The 14,519-nt window shown below is 37.4% G+C and overlaps 1 protein-coding gene across 1 annotated transcript in view; it reads right to left on the bottom strand.

Annotated features, from left to right (window-relative positions):
• The window catches only part of LOC128555113 (target of rapamycin complex subunit lst8-like), a 494,046-nt gene that overhangs the window by 175,898 nt on the left and 303,629 nt on the right, over nucleotides 1-14,519 (bottom strand). The gene's annotated exons all lie outside the window — the stretch shown is intronic.

Genomic DNA, 14,519 nt, shown 5'->3' with positions numbered 1-14,519 from the left:
AATCAGATGAGCGTCAGCACCCGCAAGGCGGTGCTCTTGTTAGATTTTCAGATCGGTGCCGCTGGTACAGTTATCTATTTTTAGTGATGCCGGTATGATGCTGGTTTTAATCTATTTTAGCTCACCTGAGCCAAAAACTCATGGTGAGCTATTGTGACCGTTCAATGTCCGTTGTGCGTCATGTGTCCGTCAACATATTCTAAAAAAATCTTCTTGAAAACCACTGTGCAGAATTACACCAAACTTCACAGGAATGATCCTAGGGTGGCCCCCTTTCAAAATTATTCAAAGAATTGAATTCCATGCAGAACTCTGGTTGCCATGGCAACGCAACCGAAAGGAAAAACTTTAAAAATCTTCTTCTCAAAAACCAGAAGCCCTAGAGCTTAGATATTTGGTATGAAGCATTGCCTAGTTGACCTCTAGGAAATTTGTTCAAATCATGACCCCGGGGTCAAAATTGACCCCGCCCCAGGGGTTACTTGATTTTACATGGGGGAAATCTTAAAAAATCTTCTTCTCAAAAACCAGAAGCCCTAAAGCTTAGATATTTGACTTGTAGCGTTGCCTAGTGGGCCTCTACTAAAATTGTTCAAATCATGACCCCGGGGTCAAAATAGGGGTCACTTGATTTTACATAGGAAAATCTTCAAAAAATTTCTAAAAATAAACTGGAAGTTTAGAGCTTAGATATTTCACATGTAGCATTACCTAGTGGACCTCTACAAAATTTGTTGAAATCATGACCCTCGGGGTCAAAATTGACCCCGCCCGAGGGGTCACTTTATTTTACATAGGAAAATCTTCAAAAAATTTCTAAAAATAAATCAGAAGGCCTTAGAGCTTAGATATTTCACTTGTAGCATTGCCTAGTGGACCTCTACAAAATTTGTTGAAGTCATGACCCTTGGGTCAAAATTGACCCCGCCCCAGGGGTCACTTAATTTTACATAGGAAAATCTTCAAAATTTTTCTAAAAATAAACCGGAAGGCCTAGATCTTAGATATGTGACTTGTAGCATTGCCTGGTAGACTTCTACAAAATTTATTCAAATCATGACTCCCGGGGTCAAATTGACCCCGCCCCATGGGGTCACATGATTTTAACTAGGAAAATCTTCAAAATTTTTCTAAAAATAAACCAGAAGGCCTAGATCTTAGATATTTGACATGTAGCACTGCCTAGTAGACTTCTACAAAATTTGTTCAAATCATGACCCTTGGGGTCAAATTGACCCCGCCCCATGGGATTACTTGATTGTACATAGAAAAATCTTCTAAATTTTCTAAAAATAAACCAGAAGGCCTATAGCTTATATATATTGACATGTAGCATTGCCTAGTGGACCTCTACATATTTTGTTCAGATCATGACCCCTGTGGTAAAATTGGCCCCGCTCCAGGGGTTACTTTATTGTACATCGGAAAATTTTCCAAAAAAAATTCTAAAAATCATCAGTTTGACATTTGAAACATGTAGCTCATATTACTCAGGTGAGCGATCCAGGGTCATCATGACCCTCTTGTTAGATTTTTTAGATCGGTGCCGGTGGTGCAGTAATGATCTGTTATTGGGGGAGCCGGTATGGCGCAGTTTATGTTAGATCGTGGGCAAATTTTATCAAGAGTATGGGGAAAATATGTGGAGAAGCTGTATATCAGCCTTGCAGTACTGAACAATGCATTCATCTTGCCCTGAAAATAACTGCAAAATTAAAAATAAAGCTAAATCTAAGATACTGTAAATCACTTTATATCCGCGTGATCTTTATTTCGCGAATTCCCGTACCTTGAATTATTTCGCGGATTCATGAATTCGCGACGGGAAGGTCAGAAATTTAAATTCGCGAAGGTTCGTTGTCTTACATTAGCGAAATTCCAATTCCGGAAGTCTTGATTGCATTAATACCCATTCTTCCGTACCTACCGTATTTATGCACACCAAAGACTCGTTAGATACATGGTTTGTAACGTTATGCACACAAATTGCTTTTGTTCAACTGAAATTGATTGAAAAGTGCCTTTTATCCTTTATTCAATTTACGGGCATTATTCTTACAGGCTGTCTAGCATCCCTAAAATTCCTACTTTTTCCTATTTTTTTTCAATTTGGCTAAAATTCCTATTTTTTTTAAAAAATCAAAGGAAATTCCTAAAAAGGCCCTATTTTTTCACAAAGATTCCTAATTTTTTAACTTTTTTGCAATGATCAAAAAGAGAAAATGTTTTAAATGTTGTTTAAAAGTTCTTCTAATTCAGAAAAAAACAGTTTAGCACAGTTCAAAGCAGTTTACCAGTGGATCCATGTGTTCAGCTTGTTATTGGTTGTGACTAGATGACAGAGATAGGATTTCTGAAGGTAAATTGTGATACTTGAAAGATCTATTTCCCAATGAAGATTATCTGAGGGATATTTAGTGCTCCTTCACTGGAAGTGTAGCATACACATAGTGCAGAAGTAATACCTAGTTAATAGGTGTATATAGGTGTAGACATAATAACAAATCAGGTCAAATTCTGATTATTTACTTGGCCTGTTCTTCATAATTATGTAATATGTGATCACAGTTCAGATTTATTCTTTATACATGTATGTATTGTTTGTAATCTATACAAGTTTCTAGTCAAACATGTAACTGATGCCCATCAACATTTTTATTAGATGTATATTTTTTCCCACTGCAATTTTTTGAGCTGTCAATGCTTCAAATTAACAAATTGTTTATTGTGGAATGTGATAGCTGAAAAGGGTGAAGAGGAGACGATTCTTGAGATTTTTCTCACAATCATGCACTGATGTCAACAAATGTATGGCTTGGAAACAGTTTTTGTGAATTTGCTAATTTAATGACCTGTGCTGGTTTAATTTGTATTTTCTAAGTATATCAAGTACCTGATGTCCATGCTGAATGTTGTAAAACTATGTATTTGTTGGTAATAAGTGTGTTATAATTTCTGTACAAATTAATCATAGTTATGAGTTTGTTGAACACTTGTCTTAGTTCACTCTCATTTTGTGTACTCTGATATGCACTGTTGTTGGCAATACACTGTACTCCAGTTGACAGCATTTCTTACTTTTTGGCATTGTTTCATTGTTTGAAAAATTAAAGAATAAAAAAATATGGTGTGGATTGTGATGGCTACATAGGGAGAAGAGGAGGCCATAATTAAGCTCTTTACAGTCAGACGTAGTAAGTGTATAGCTAGTGACACTCTGCTCTTTTTAATGTGTACTTTTAGTCAAAGTAGTTAATTCTCATTTCTGTTTATTTCCAGGATACAGCCAACAATAGCTGAAAACAGTGGAAAGCTGGTAGACATCTTTTCTGTAAAAAAAGCACTATTTGTGAGTTACTTTTATGTCAATCACATAAAGGTAAGCACATTACAGCACATTACATGGTCTTTAAAGTCCATATTTTAATTTGAAAATTCCTAAATTTAGCCCTAAAATTTCCTTAAAATTGTACCAAATTCCTAATTTTAGCCCTATTTTTTTGTACAAATTGCCCTAAAATTAGCCCTAATTTTTTGTCAGGGTATGCTAGACAGCCTCTTATTAGCTCACCTGAGCACAAAGTGCTCAGGGTGAGGTATTGTGATCGCTCACCGTCCGGCGTCCGTCCGTCCGTCCGTCCGTTGTACGTCCGTCCGTTGTACGTCCGTCCACACTTTCCTTTAAACAACATCTCCTCCTAAACCAACAGGCCAATTTTGATGAAACTTCACAGGGATGTTCCTTGGATGGCCCCCTTTCAAAATTGTTCAAAGAATTGAATTCCATGCAGAACACTGGTTGCCATGGCAACCGAAAGGAAAAACTTTAAAAATCTTCTTCTCAAAAACCAGAAGCCCTAGAGCTTAGATATTTGGTGTGAAGCATTGCCTAGTGGACCTCTACCAAGTTTGTTCAAATCATGACCCCGGGGTCAAAATTGACCCCGCCCCAGGGGTCACTTGATTTTACATAAGAAAATCTTAAAAAATCTTCTTCTCAAAAACCAGAAGCCTTAGAGCTTAGATATTTGACATGTAGCATTGCCTAGTGGGCCTCTACTAAAATTGTTCAAATCATGACCCTGGGTCAAAATTGACCCCGCCCCAGGGGTCACTTGATTTTACATAGGAAAATCTTCAAAAAATTTCTAAAAATAAACCAGAAGGCCTAGAGCTTAGATATTTCACATGTAGCATTGCCTAGTGGACCTCTACAAAATTTGTTCAAATCATGGCCCCCGGGGTCAAAATTGACCCCGCCCCAGGGGTCACTTGATTTTACATAGGAAAATATTAAAAAATCTTCTTCTCAAAAACCAGAAGCCCTAGAGCTTAGATATTTGACATGTAGCATTGCCTATTGGACCTCTACTAAAGTTGTTCAAATTATGACCCGGGGGTCAAAATTGACCCCGCCCTAGGGTCACTTGACTTTACATAAGAAAATCTTAAAAAGTTTTCTAAAAATAAACCAGAAGGCCTAGAGCTTAGATATTTCACATGTAGCATTACCTAGTGGACCTCTACAAAATTTGTTCATATCATGACCCCCTGGGTCAAAATTGACCCAGCCCCAGGGTCACTTGATTTTACATAGGAAAATCTTCAAAAATTTTCTAAAAATAAACTAGAAGGCCTAGAGACTAGATATTTGACATGTAGCATTGCCTAGTGGACCTCTACAAAATTTGTTCAAACCTTGTCCCCCGGGGTCAAAATTGACTCCGCCCTAGGGGTCACTTGATTTTACATAGGAAAATCTTAAAAAAAAATTCTAAAAATAAACCAGAAGGCCTAGATCTTAGATATTTGACATGTAGCATTGCCTATTAGACTTTTACAAAGTTTATTCAAATCATGACCCCTGGGGTCAAATTGACCCTGCCCCATGGGGTTACTTGATTGTACATAGAAAAATCTTCAAAATTTTCTAAAAATAAACCAGAAGAGCTTAGATATTTGACATGTAGCATTGCCTAGTGGACCTCTACAAAAAGTTTTCAAATCTTGTTTTTAAAGTTACTTAAAGAAAATTTCAACTATATTTTCTCATAATTCTTTTGATTGATTTCTATTATGATCTTTTGACCTTGAAGACTTGTCCTTAAGTGCAATGATAACAGGTGAGCGATATAGGGCCATCATGGCCCTCTTGTTACATTTAATAGCTGATAAAATGTTCAAAGTTTGTTACAGTCATTTCATAAAAAAATGTAACAATGGTGTGATAAATTATCATCTAATCCCTATTGTTATCTAAACAAAATGTGTAAAAAAGTCAGGTTTGTCAAGAAGATAAAGGATGATATTGATCATCCCCTCAGGCAACACGCGCTCTGCTTGTTTGATACATACAAAGTGCATTAAGGAGATGCTCTCCGTAACACTTTAAAAAGACCCAAAGTTATCGTGTTATATGTATCCCTGCCAGCAGCATGTAATTTAAAAATCCAAACTCTAGACCTTAGTGTTAATTCTGTCTTCTAAGCAGTATATTTTACATGGAATGTAGTTTCGAGGATTTTTATGCCCCCCTTCGAAGAAGGAGGGGTATATTGTTTTGCAGATGTCGGTCGGTAGGTCGGTCGGAATGTAGACCAATCCGTTTCCGGATGATAACTCAAGAACGCTTGGGCCTAGGATCATGAAAGTTGATAGGGAGGTTGGTCATCACCAGCAGATGACCCCTATTGATTTTGAGATCTGTATGTCAACGGTCAAGGTCACAGTGACCCTGAATAGTAGAACGGTTTCCGGATGATAACTCAAGAACACTTGGGCCTAGGATCATGAAAGTTGATAGGGAGGTTGGTAATGACCAGCAGATGACCCCTATTGATTTTGAGGTCAGTATGTTAAAGGTCAAGGTCACAGTGACCCTGAACAGTAAAACGGTTTCCGGATGTTAACTCCAGAACGCTTAGGCCTAGGGTCACGAAAGTTGATAGGGAGGTTGGTCATGACCAGCAGATGACCCCTATTGATTTTGAGGTCAGTATGTCAAAGGTCAAGGTCACAGTGACCAGGAGCAGTAAAATGGTTTCCAGGCAATAACTGTAGAACGCTTGGGCCTAGTGTCAGGAAAATTGATAGTTAGGTTGGCCATGACCAGCAGATGACCCCTATTGATTTTGAGGTCATTAGGTCAAAGGTCAAGGTCACATAGGCCAGGAACAGTTAAAACGGTTTCTGATCTTCTTGTCCAAAACCATAAGGCCTAGGGCTTTGATATTTGGTATGTAGCAAAATCTAGTGGTCCTCTACCAAGATTGTTCAGATTTTTTTCCTGGGGTCAAATATGGCCCCATCCCGGGGGTCACATGGTTTATATAGACTTATATAGGAAAAAACTTTGAAAAACCTCTAGTCCAAAACCACAGGGCCTAGGGCTTTGATGTTTTGTATATGACATCATCTAGTGGTCCACTACTATGATTGTTCAAATTATTCCCCTAGGGTCAAATATGGCTCTGCCCTGGGGGTCACATGGTTTATATAGACTTATATAGGGAAAAACTTTGAAAATCTTCTTGTCCAAACCACAAAGACTATGGCTTTGATATTTTGTAATGTAGTATCATTTAGTGGTTCTCTACCAAGTTTGTTCAAATTATCCCTCTAGGGTCAAATATGGCCCCGCCCCAGGGGTCATATGGTTCATATAGACTTATATAGGGAAAAACTTAGAACCTTCATGTCCATAACTTACATCATTCAAATTTGGACCACATGTATAGTTTTGAGTGGCAAGATGAATCTTGACATGAGTTGACCTTGATCTTGACCTAGTGACCTACTTTCACATTTCTGTAGCTACAGCCTTCAAATTTGGACCACATGCATAGGTTTGTGTACCGAAAAAAACTTTGACCTTGTTATTGACCTAGTGACCTACTTTCACATTTCTGAAGGTACAGGCTTCAAATTTGGACCACATGCATAGTTTTTTGTTCCAAAATAAAATTTGACCTTGATTTTGACCTAGTGACCTACTTTCACATTTCTCAAGCTACAGCCTTCAAGTTTGAACCACATGCATAGTTTTGTGTACCGAAATGAACTTCGATCTTGAGATTGACCTGGTGACCTACTTTCACATTTCTGAAGGTACAGGCTTCAGATTTGGATAGCGTGCATATTTTTGTGTTCCGAAATAAAATTTGACCTTGATTTTGACCTAGTGACCTACTTTCACATTTCTCAAGCTACAGCCTTCAAATTTGAAGCACATGCATAGTTCTGTCTACCGAAATGAATTTTGACCTTGAAATTGATCTAGTGACCTGCTTTCACATTTCTCAAGCCACAGCTTTCAAATTTCGACCACATACACATTGTTTTGTACCGAAATGAAATTTGACATTGATTTTGACCTTGAGCTAGTCTTGAAATTTGGAACATTCAAAAATGGCTCAGTGGATGGTGCCAAGATCACTCTGTAATCTTTTGTTAGGTTAATAGGTTAAAGGTCAAGGTCAGATTAAACCAGAATGGTAGAACTTTTGTTTACAGTGAGCATATAATTTCTGTTCCTTGTGCAATTACTGAATGCATCAAGGGGGGCATTTCGTGTTCGACGAGCTCTTGTTGTTATACTTATTCATAATAATTATATTGAATTAAAGTTCATTCAATAAACATCGTGTACAGGCGGCTAGTATTAATTGCTGAACTTGACCTATTTTGGATATGTCTGTATGTTATGAAAGAAAATTTACGCGGATTAATGAATTCGCGATGCACCCGATTCGCGAAAAATAGCGAAAATTAAAAAACCGCGAATAATACCGGATTTACAGTAAGTGTCCTGTTTGCATAAAATATTCTACGTTTTCCCCATACTCTTGATAAAATTGAACTGCTGAATGAAACCGGTCAGGGAAGATATCTAACCAACAAGAGAGCATGTCCCCCATGGCTCACACCCAGCCACAATATACTTATCTCTGTAATTACTTGATGGATTTGATTCAGACTTGAAGTAGTTATTCCTCATCATCACCCACATCATCTGACATAAGGGCCATAACTCTGGCACCAATATTTCATGATTTATCTCCCCTTTTCACTTAGTTTTTAAGGTTAAAGTTTTGATGCACTTTCACTCTATCTCAGTTGTTATGAAATGCATTTGATTCAAACTTGAAGTAGTTGTTCCACATCATCACCCACATCATATGATACAAGATGCATAACTCTTGCACCAATATTTAATTAATTATGCCTCCTTTTTGCTTAGGCTGTACTTGTATAGTGTTTTCATACACTTTATCTGTACTTCTCTTATTACTTAATATTTTTGACACAGACTCAGGCTATTGTGCAATATCTTCACCCACCATTGGAGTTAATAAACACTCCAGTGACAGCTCCAGTTTTCTCAGATGTGCCCAGTTTCACTATCCAGCATCGAAATAGTCGAGCACACTGTCTCCTGTGACAGCTCTTGTTTCTGGCACTATGGACTTTTCTTAATTTCACAAAATTAGTGAAGAAATTTTGTGTGTTCAACTCCTCAAACACTTTTTGAAGGAATGGATTCAAGGTTGCTCAGCTGCATGACCTTATCTGAATACAATAGATGGATGAGAGATCAGTATCAGTCTTCAACTGGAAAGTTTCTATTTTGTATTTTCACCAATAGCAGCATTTGCTGAGTTATCTTCCCAAATGATTTGACAGGTGTTGCTACGGGCGAATAGGGCCTATCATGCGGAGTACTCTCGGCTTTTATCATAGTGTTAAACTATTTCCTTAACCTTTCATGTGTTTGACAGCTGAATAAAAAAGTAATTAAAGTACTCATAAAAAATTCTTATGTAAATATCCAATATCATCTATTTGGATAGCTCTTTTTTCTGTTTTTAACAAAAAATTTAAAGCCTTGCTCCCACTTGGGTGTTAAATAATCGGTCAGTCTGATGTTAATGTGGTGTGTATAGTAAGTTTTCTTAATATTTTTAACAATTTGAAATAATGTCTGATAGGTCTCACATTTGTTTTTATTAGCTCACCTGTCACAAAGTGACAAGGTGAGCTATTGTGACCGCTTGATGTGCGTTGTCGGTCGTCCGTCGTCAGTCGTGCGTCGTCCGTCAACAATTTCTAAAAAAGCTTCTTCTTGAAAACCACCGGGAAGAATTACACCAAACTTCACAGGATGCAATAATATTGTTCCACTGTTTTTCATTTCTTTATATAATGACAAAATTAAACAAAATGTAGACATAATATTCACTAAGACTGAATATCAAGGCTGATTTACAGAGAAAAGGCATGTTGATATGTTGACCAAATTTCTTAAACCATTATCATTTTATGTCAGTATTGAATGCATTCTCATGCAGTGTTGTTATATTTTCTGGCCCTTTGATCTACCCTTCCTCTTTTAGCTAGGTTTTATCAACTATCAAAACAACTGTCTTAAAGTGCCGTGTCACGGATTCAAAAATATTGCGGTCTACACTATGCGGTATGTGGGTGTAGGGCGCAGGGGGGGAGGGCACCAGTTAAGTACGAAGTTGTCATTGGCGAGATGCATAGTGCCAAGATGGTTTAGGCATGGGATTTGGTCCCTCATCCCTTGTAAAGAGAGGGAGGTCAGAGGGATCTCCCCCAATGATTGTTTAGCTCACCTGAGCATGAAGTCCTCAAAGGTGAGCTTTTGTGATCACCCTGTGTCCGTCGTCCGTCGTCAACACATATTCGGCCCAATCTTAATGAAACTTGGTCAGAATGTTACCCTCAATAAAATCTTGGATGAGTTTGATATTGGGTCATCTGGGATCAAAAAATAGGTCACCAGGTCAGATCAAAGGAAAAGCTTGTTAACTCTCTAGAGGTCACAATTTTGGCCCAATCTTAATGAAACTTGGTCAGAATGTTACCCTGAATAAACTCTTGGATGAGTTCGATATTGGGTTATCTGGGGTCAAAAACTAGGTCACCAGGTCAAATCAAAAGAAAAACTTGTTAACACTCTAGAGGTCACAATTTTGGCCCAATCTTAATGAAACTTGGTCAGAATGTTACCTTCAGTAAAATCTTGGACGAGTTCGATATTGGGTCATCTGGGGTCAAAAACTAGGTCACCAGGTCAAATCAAAGGAAAATCTTGTTAGCACTCTAGAGACCACATTTATCTAAAGGAAAATCTTGTTAACACTCTAGAGACCACATTTATGACCATATCTTAATTAAACTTGGTCAGAATGTTAATCTTGATGATCTATAGGTCAATAGGTCAGGTGAGCGATACAGGGCCTTCATTCAGTTATTTCCTTTTGTTACTGCACTGTGTCGTCTAGAGGCATAATCCTAATCTTGATTTGTTTCATATGAGTGACATCTCCTGTGATTTGACCCATGCCTGCAAAAGTCCTCAGGCACACCCATGCTAGAGTTACCTCTGTTGCTATATTTAGCAATCTAATACAAATATTTACAAAACTTTAAATTAGATTTTGTTATTGAATTGACATCTAACTACTTACAGAGCAAGATGTCAGATGATTGGTCAGCAGTGAATAAGAAGTTTAGGGAGCATGGTCTGACTCCAGTAAAGTTACAGCATCCAGCTGATATACATCATACCTCAGGTACTAAGTGATATAGAGAGCATGGTCTGACCCCTGTAAAGTTGCAGCATCCAGCTGATATACATCATATCTCAGGTACTGAGTGATTTAGGGAGCATGGTCTGACTCCAGTAAAGTTGCAGCATCCAGCTGATATACATCATACCTCAGGTACTTAGTGATATAGAGAGCATGGTCTGACCCCTGTAAAGTTGCAGCATCCAGCTGATATACATCATACCTCAGGTACTTAGTGATTTAGGGAGCATGGTCTGACCCCTGTAAAGTTGCAGCATCCAGCTGATATACATCATACCTCAGGTACTTAGTGATTTAGAGAGCATGCATTTTTCTTGCAGTTATTGCACCATTCTTACAAAATAATTTGAGACCAGCATGGATCCAGAGAAACCATTAGCGAACAGCATGGATCCTGACCAGACTGCGTGGATGCGCAGGCTGGTCTGGATCCATGCTGATCGCATATGCACTATGTTGGTTTTCTCATGGCTTGGCTCATTTCTTAAACAGCTGATAAATAATAAAGATTTTTTCCAAGTGATGTCCTGCAAAAGTACAGCATGAAAAGCAATAATTACCAAATTTTGAAATACATCTGAAGACTGTAATGTATTCTACACTCCCTTGTGCCATTTTGAATGTGTATAAAATGGCAGAAATTTGAAATAGGTATACCGAACTGATGGTGAAAAGTTATTTGGACTACAATTTGACGGTTCAAGGAGTTTTTCAAGAGAAGGAGAGGGGCTCTTTTTAGCTTGACTATTCGAAGAATAGGGGAGCTATCCTACTCGCCCCGGCGTCGGCGTAAGCGTGGGCGTCACACAAATGTTAAAGTTTGTGTACCACCCCAAATATTTTCAAAGTCCATTGAGATATTGCTTTCATATTTTGCATACTTGTTTACCATCATGACCCCAGTCTGTAAAAAGGAGGAGGCAACTCTAACAAGCATTTTGACTGAATTATGGCCCCTTTTCGACTTAGAATAAATGTTAAAGTTTGCGTACCACCCCAAATATTTTCAAAGTCCATTGAGATATTGCTTTCATATTTTGCATACTTGTTAACCATCATGACCCCAGTCTGTAAAAAAGGAGGAGGCAACTCTATCAAGCATTTTGACTGAATTATGGCCCCTTTTCAACTTAGAATAAATGTTAAAGTTTGCGTACCACCCCAAATATTTTCAAAGTCCATTGAGGTATTGCTTTCATATTTTGCATACTTGCTTACCATCATGACCCCAGTCTGTAAAAAGGAGGAGGCAACTCTATCAAGCATTTTGACTGAATTATAGCCCCTTTTTGACTTAGAATATGCTTATTGTAATGTTAAAGTTTTACTCATTGCTTATATTATGCTATCAAGCACTGAGAATAGTTGAGCGCGCTGTCCACTGAAAGCTCTTGTTATGTTTTGCTGTAGCTTTGAAAATATATAATAATATGACACGAAAGATCTTTTTAAAAAGAATATTGGAATGATTACATTTAGAAAAATCATGGCTGTTAGTGAGTCTGCTTTCCACATATGTTTTAAACCCATTTGAGCTCTGAAACTTAGTTGAGCAATTTACAGCTGTCGTGATCCTCTTGTTTATGAAGAATGTATAGGGATTAGGGAGCATGCTTTTTTCTGTAAATGTGGTTTGTTTACTAATAAAAATAAAAATGAGTTTCTGTTTTAGGATCTATGGTTTGTCTAGACAGTAACAATAATAAGATGGTGAGAGAGAACTTCCCGTCACTGATGGCAGGCTGTGATCATAGACAGACCCGTGTACAGGACCTCATCACCAAGAATAACCAACTCAAGTAAGCTGTGAAATATTTATGAATAAAGTTCGACTGTAAGTACTTACCAGGCTTGTTGTGTAGGTACATACGCTTATATACATGTATTAAGAAATTTCCCATCAAGTTATCTAGAATTCTAACACGACTCACAAAATAACCTACATATATGTAGAGCAAAATATGTCTCGGGTTATTCTGCAATAAACCACTCACGTGCAGTGATGTTATCTGAATAACTGGGCTTTTTCGTTCTTATGCGAAACAATATACCACTCAGGCCTACGGCCTTTGTGATATATTCTTACACATAAGAACTCAAAGCTTGTGTTATTCTACGATAAACAATGTTTGGGAACTTATTATTTCTTAAATACAATATAGTGAAACCTTGTTAAATCATGGAATCGGTTTCATTGAAAATAACCACTCTCGGCTGGAAATTCATCAATTGATGACTCGTTTCTTGTGGGTTGTTTTGCGTAGGGAGTCAACACTGTACTGTTGTTAAATTAGATTCAATTACTTGTATGTATATACCCTTTTAACTCTTGTGTAGAGAAACAATTTATGAATTTTTTATGAATTTCAAAATTAATTGCTTTACAAGTGTTTTGTGAAAGTGTACTGTAATTCTCCTGATGTTGCTATATTTCATTTTCTACACTTAACATGTTTAATAAGTTGCACGGGGGATTATTTCATATACCCATCATTTTATTAAATGTGTAAGTATGAGATACCAGCCTGTCTGTTAGCATCAGAACTGAATGAAATACTGTCATATTTTTAGCTCGACTATTCAAAGAATAGTCTAGCTATTCTACTCACCCTGGCGTCGGCGTCACACCTTGGTTTTGTGTGCAAGTACATACAGCTATTACTAAAAGGCATATAGATTTGAAACTTATTTTTTCTTTTTCTAGATCAATTACCAACCTCACTTGGTCAAGTCCAATAACTCTGACGTGTATTTTGGGCAAATTATGCTCCCTTTTGGACTTAGAAAATTCTGGTTAAAGTTTTACATGCAAGTTACTATCTCCAAAACTAATGTAGATATTGAATTGAAACTTCACATGTGCCTTCGGGGTTATAAAACTAGTTGATAGCAGGAAGTCCCATAACTCTGACCTTCATTTTGGTCAAATTATGTCCCCTTTTGAACTTAAAACTCTTTTGATAATTAACCTTCTTGGGTGATATTTTCCTGCTTCTGGGACAATATTTCGAATTGTCGAGCTTGGCTGTCTTACGGACAGCTCTTGTTATTTGTAAAGTGTAACTAAAAGTTTGAAATACCTTTTGTTACCCATACAGGGAAGAATTGGACAGGCAGACAGGGCTTACAGAAAAATACTTTAGTAAAATGAAGGACCTGAAAATCATGTTAGAAAGTTCAAGAGCAAGGGTGAAGGTTGGTTTTTCTCTTCTTGTTCTAAAACATTTAATGTAAGACATATATATTGAGATGGGGGTTGGAGGTCAAAGGTAACAGCTACAGTGACCTTTGGAGCTGATAAACAGTTTCCGCTCAGTGGCAGGAGCACTTTGGACTTTACATACAGCTGTTGAATTTAAAGGATGTTTTTCTTTGGTCAGGTGATGAGCCCTGTTTTTTTGTAGGGTCAATACTTAAAGGGTCAAGGTCACCTGACCTTGAGACTGGAAACATTTCTGATCAGTTACTTAAGAAAGCATTGGCCATGGCCTTCAAATTTATTAGCATAATTGGCTGTAGCAAGCAGATGGGCTTTTGTTTTAAGTCAACAGGTCAAAGTTGCAGTATAAAAAATTACATATACATTTGCATCTTGACAGGCCATCATGGACGATAAGTGATGTGCAGTCAACTCTAGTTATATCTTACAGGTAGAGGAAGACTATTTACGATGTAAATATCTAGTCTTATAAAAATCTTTTAAACGGGTTTAGGTCTGTACATTAAATGCTAAAAATATTTAAACAAGATTACAGGAACTGCACCCTTCCCTGTCAGTAAATTACATAATTTAGCGATGTAGGAGATATATGACCTAAAAAGTGTCTAAATATTAAAAAATGCCAACCTTCCGTCTAAACATTTTGAGAAATAATTATTCAGACATACTGTCCATGATTTATA

The sequence above is a fragment of the Mercenaria mercenaria genome, chromosome 2, assembly GCF_021730395.1.
Source record: "Mercenaria mercenaria strain notata chromosome 2, MADL_Memer_1, whole genome shotgun sequence".
Classification (NCBI taxonomy): domain Eukaryota; kingdom Metazoa; phylum Mollusca; class Bivalvia; order Venerida; family Veneridae; genus Mercenaria; species Mercenaria mercenaria.
The sequence above is the reverse complement of the archived record's forward strand: the minus strand, read 5'-3'. Positions and strand labels throughout refer to the sequence as shown.